Consider the following 5,990-nt stretch of genomic DNA (forward strand, 5'->3'; position numbering starts at 1 on the left):
CTCAATCCCAGGACCCTGGGATCATGACCCGAGCCGAAGGCAGACACTTAATGACTGAGCCACCCAGGCGCCCCTCATAGAATTTTAATTGTTGTTCACACCTACTACCTTGCTCTTCTCCAAACCATCCAGAGCACATCTTTCAGCACAGAAACGTGATTAGTTCCCTGCTCAGAATTCTTCTCCGTACCAGGAGAAAATCTCAACTCCATATGTTCTTTTTTTTTTTTTTTTTTAAAGGTTTTATTTATTTATTTGACACAGAGAGAGAGAGACAGTGAGAGAGGGAACACAAGCAGGGGGAGTGGGAGAGGGAGAAGCAGGCTTCCCGCCGAGCAGGGAGCCTGATGTGGGGCTCGATCCCAGGACCCTGGGATCATGACCTGAGCCGATGGCAGACGCTTAACGACTGAGCCACCCAGGCGCCCCTCATAGAATTTTAATTGTTGTTCACACCTACTACCTTGCTCTTCTCCAAACCATCCAGAGCGCATCTTTCAGCACAGAAATGTGATTAGTTCCCTGCTCAGAATTCTTCTCCGTACCAGGAGAAAATCTCAACTCCATATGTTCTTTTTAGAGCTTGTGCCCAAGAAGGGATATAGGCTTCAGGCCACGTTCAGTTCTTGTTTGAACATTTCCATTCTCAATTGTCTGCTTTCCATACCTCTTTTGGATCTAGAAATGATGGTTCAGAATCATTCTTAATAATTGGTGATCTATAGTGTTTGAGAGATGAGTTCGGACTTTGTGACTTGTGCCTTGTCCTCAGTCAAGAACAATTGCTGAAAATATTTATTATTACTATTTCTTAATTCTTTTTAAAAAAGATTTTATTTGGGGTGCCTCAGTGGCTCAGTCGTTAAGCGTCTGCCTTCGGCTCAGGTCATGATCCCAGGGTCCTGAGATTGAGCCCCGCTCGGCGGGAGGCCTGTTTCTCCCTCTCCCACTCCCCCTGCTTGTGTTCCCTCTCCTGCTTTGTCTCTCCCTGTCAAATAAATAAATAAAATCTTAAAAAGAAAAGATTTTATTTATTTATTTGAAAGAGAGAGAGCGCGTAAGCACAAGCAGGGGAGGGGCAGAGGGAGAGGGAGAAGCAGGCTCCCCTCTGAGCAGGGAGCCCAGAACCCTGGGATCACGACCTGAGCTGAAAGCAGACGCTTAACGACTGAGCCATCCAGGCGTCCCTTTTGCTTGTTATCTTGAAGTTTTAGAACCACAAGAGATAAGGATCAGAAAAGGAAGTTTTTCAGAAGTCTCAATTTTCTCACCTGCCACCCAGGTGCCCTATCTCTTAATTCTTTTTTGCCTCTTACCTAAGATAGCCATGGTGAGAGCAAAGGTATCCTGCTGTTTCCAGTGACAGATCCTGAGACTGTAGCCTGATTCTGGTGGGTGGTCTTAATGTTCTGGAACAGATTTCTCCCCCAGCATAATTGTTTGGAGGTTTTACTTCCTCACCCATACCCAACAATCCAGATTTGCTTACTATCTCTTGGGCTGTTGTTTTGGCTTTGCTTACAAAAAGCGATTGGAGACTTGGCAAACAGTCTGGCAGCCTGGTGGATTGTTAGGACCCACTTCAGACTCAGTTAATGAATCATCCACTTTGGCTGGGTCTGCAGTAGGGTCACAGCTGGGATCCTGGTTTGATCTGAGAAGCACTGGAGGCGGTGGAAATATGCATAATGTTTTTCTCGCACTTCACACTTCCAACTCAGGAAAGTGTTAGGAGGCTTCAGGAACTAGAGGCTTCTCCTGCTTTGCTGAGGGATGACATGAACAATAAAAAGAACAGTAATGGTGACTTCCCAAAATTACTTATGGAGTTGGCGCCAGCACGATAAGCACCACACTTCTGACTGAAGCCAATGAGGATGATGCCCTACTTTCCCGTCCCTCATGGTGACCCTTGTCACATCTCTGCTCAACTCTCTGTCCAGGAATTTCCCTTATCAGTTGATCTGCCAAAAAGACCAACTTTTAAAAAAGGAACAGATAATGGGGTGCCTGGGTGGCTCAGCCAGTTAAGTGACCGGCACTTTGTTCCAGCTCAGGTCATGATCTCATGGGTCCTGGGATCGAGCCCCGTGGGGAGCCCCACATCGGGCTCTGAGCTGAGCAGGGAGTCTGCCTGAGATTTTCTCCCTCTGCCCCTCCCACCCTGCTAACGCCCATACTCTCTCTCTCTCTAAAAAATAAATAAATACATCTTTAAAAAAAAAGGAACAGCTAAAACACATGTAACATCTGTAATACAACATTAATCTACAGGTAAAATCTTTTACAGGAAACTCTCAATTAAATGGAACACATTTTTTGTTTGAATACATCTTGATTCAAAATTTGTTGAATAAATTATTTTTTGAACTGAGTGGACTTGGAAGACTTTTATAATCAAAATGTTCATTTTGTACTAACAGTTTTTTAAATTTTTAAAAAATATTTTATTTATTTATTTGACACAGAGAGAGAGAGAGAGCAAGAGAGGGGACACAAGCAGGGGGAGTGGGAGAGGGAGGAGCAGGCTTCCCGCCAAGCAGGGAGCCCGATGTGGGGCTCGATCCCAGGACCCTGAGATCATGACCTGAGCCGAAGGCAGGCGCTTAACGACTGAGCCACCCAGGCACCCCACTAACAGTTTTTTTTAATAATGGAATTTGAATTTTTTTGTATGAGACCTTTTTTTCTCTTTCATTTGGAGATGCTCCGATGTATTCAATATTTTTTACCCCACTTATAGTATCTTATTTTTTGAATAAGTTCTTGTTTGAAAATTCAAAAAGTATTTTTTTCTTGGGTTAAAATAATACCTTCCCTATTTTTCTCAACTCTATTTCCAGTCCTTCAATTTCTTTCCCCAAGCAACCTGTTACTATTTCTTAAATGTCTTTCCAGATATATTTAGTCCATATGTAAGCATATTTGTGCATGCATATATGTATTTTTCTCCACTTAAAAATTTACAAATGATAGCTTAGTATTTCCTACCTATTCTGCACCTTACTTTCTCTCATGCTACATCTTAGAGGTATTCCGTATCAGTGTATGTGATGGTTAATTTTATGGGTCCATTTGACTGGGCCACGATGTGCCCATTTATTTGGAGACAATGTATTCCTCATTTGGGTGTGTTACTCTGACTCATTTACGGAGTGACCCCAAAAGCTGCTAACTTTGAGTGGTGCCCAGAACAAGAGAAGGCTCTGCGGTAGGTCCAGGCTGCCTGGCAAGCTGCTCTGACACTTGGGCCATATTTGCCAGCAGATCCAACAGGGCTTAAGGGTCAGTGGCAGACAGGGATGCTGTGGGGAACCTCTGGCAAACACCTGTAGGTGAGGCCCTTAAGATTTTTGAGCAAAACCCTGCCATTCTCTGTGAATAATGGTATTTTTAAAAAAGATTCCTTTCTTTCTTTTTGTAGAAAGAGAGAGAGTGTGGGTTAAGGGGCAGAGGGAGAGAATCTTCAAGCAGACTCCCCACTGAGAAGGGAGCCTGACGCGGGGCTCGGTCTCACACCACAATCCATGAGATCATGACCTGAGCTGAAACTGAGTCGGACACTTAACCAACGGAGGCACCCCGGCGCCCTAAATAATGGTATTTGACAAAAAGTACTCTCTCCATTTGAGAAACAACACTTGGCCTGCTCCTGAGTCTTGATAGAGGCTGAATGCTTGACCATGGGCCACCAAGTTACCATGCTACCTGAGCGTCCATCATGAAGTGGGTATGATCTGACCCACAAAGCCATAAAGTTGGGCATGCACAGGAATGCTCCATCATCAAATGGAAGTGGTATCTAATGATTGGGCCCAAGCAGGCTCTAAAGGCCCAAGTAAGCTACATGAAGAAGTGGCCCAAATGTCTGTGGTCCCCCCTCCTGCTATAATGCCTTCTAAGCAGTGGGCAGGACTCTGAGTAGTGCACCTGGTTATTCATTTTGCTTGGAAGGAGTAAGGCCAGATGTGAGATTATATACTGATTCATGGCATGTTGCTAATGGTTTGACTGAATGGTCAGGGACTTGGAAGGGGTGCAATTAGAAAATTGGTGACAAGAAACTTTGGGGAAAAGTTATGAGGGTAGACCTCTCTGAACAGGCAAAGATACATGAAGATATTTGTGTCTCCTGTGAATGCTCGCCAAAGGGTGACCTCAGCTGAGGAAGATTTTAATAATCAAGTAGATACGATGACCCATTCTGTGGCTATTAATTGGCCTCTTTCCACAATTACTCCTGGCATTGTCCAATAGGTTCATGGACAAAGTGGCTATGGGGACATGGATGGAGGTTATGCACGTGCTCAGCAACATGAACTTCCACTCACCAAAGCTAAATTGGCTGTAGCCACTGCTGAGTGCCAGAGCTTCCCACAGCAGAGACCAACACCAAGGGTCTAGTATGGCACTGGGGCGATCAATCAGCTACCTGGTGGCAGGTTGGTTACTTTGGATTGTTTCCATCAAGGAAGGGGTAGTGTTTTGTTCTTACTAGAATAGATACTTACTCTGGACATGGATTTGCTTTCCCTGCACACAATGCTTCTGCCAAAACTACCATCCGTGGACTTACAGAATACCTTATGCATCATCATGGTATTCCATACAGCATTGTTTTTGGTCACGGAACTCAGTTCACAGCAAAAGAAACATGGCAGTGGGCCCATGCTCGCGGAATTCACTGGTCTTACCGTGTTTCTTACCACCCTCACCAACACTGAAGATTCAGTTTATAGTGCTCGTTAATTGGCAATACCTTGCAGGGTGGGGGAAGATTCTCTAGAAGGCTGTGTACACTCTGAACGAATGTCCACTATATTCATGGGTCCAGGAATCAAGGGAAAGACATTGGATGGGGTACCACTGATTATTACCCCTAGTTACCCACTAGCAAAAATTTTGCTTGTTGTTTGCACAACTTTCTGCTCTCCTGGACTGGGGGTCATCGTTCCAAAGGGAGGGATGCTTACATGAGGAAACACAACAATGATTCCATTGCCCTGAAAGTTAAGACTGCTGTCTAGCCACTTGGGGCTCTTCATGCCTCTGAACCAGCAGGCAAGAAGGGTGCTACTGTGCTGGCTGGGTGATTGATCCTGACTATCAAGGAGAAATTGGATTCCTACTCCACAACGGAAGCAAGGAAGATTATGTTTGGAATATAGGAGATCCCTGAGGGCATACCTGGTGATTAAGGTCAATGGGAAACTACAACAACCTAATCCAGGTGGGACTACTAATGGCCCAGACCCTTCGGGCATGAAGGTTAGAGTCATTCCGCCAGGTAAAGAATCAAGACCAGCTGAGGTGCTTGCTGAAGACAAAGGAAATACAAGAAGGATAGTAGAAAAGGGTAGTAATAATACTAGCTGTGATCACATGCCCAGTTATAGACATGAGAGCTATAATTGTCTGAGTATTTCCTTCTTATATTGTTATGAATATGTGTATATACATATATTTGGCAAACGTCTTTGTTTCTTCCCTCTTTTATTCACTGATAATATAAGGTGTATTTAAGGATTGTTAATTTAACATTGTATTCAAGTTACAGGAGAAGGAGAAGAGTAAATATCACTGAAGGACTTTATCTCTTCTTATGGGGAAAGGGTTAGTCCATTTTTGGTTCTACACAGGATATTTGTATCATGTTAGGTGGAATTATGATCTTGTTATTGTCTTTATTTGGAGAGTAAGCATGGTTTAAGGAGATGCATATGGGTGCCAAGTTGACAAGGGGTTGACTTGTGATGTTTAATTTTATGTATCAACTTGACTGGGACACGGGGTGCCCAGATATTTGGTTAAACATTATGGTGGGTGTGTCTTTGAGGGCATTCCTGGATGAGATTAACATGTGAATCAGGAGATTGCCCTCTCCCATGTGTGCCTCATTTAATTGGAGGAAGGCCTGAACAGAACAAAAAAGTGAGGTAAGGGAGATTTTGTTCTCTTCTGCCTGTCTTCAAGGTGGGACATAGGTCTTC

This window comes from Phoca vitulina, unplaced genomic scaffold, assembly GCF_004348235.1.
Source record: "Phoca vitulina isolate PV1807 unplaced genomic scaffold, GSC_HSeal_1.0 scaffold40, whole genome shotgun sequence".
Lineage (NCBI taxonomy): Eukaryota > Metazoa > Chordata > Mammalia > Carnivora > Phocidae > Phoca > Phoca vitulina.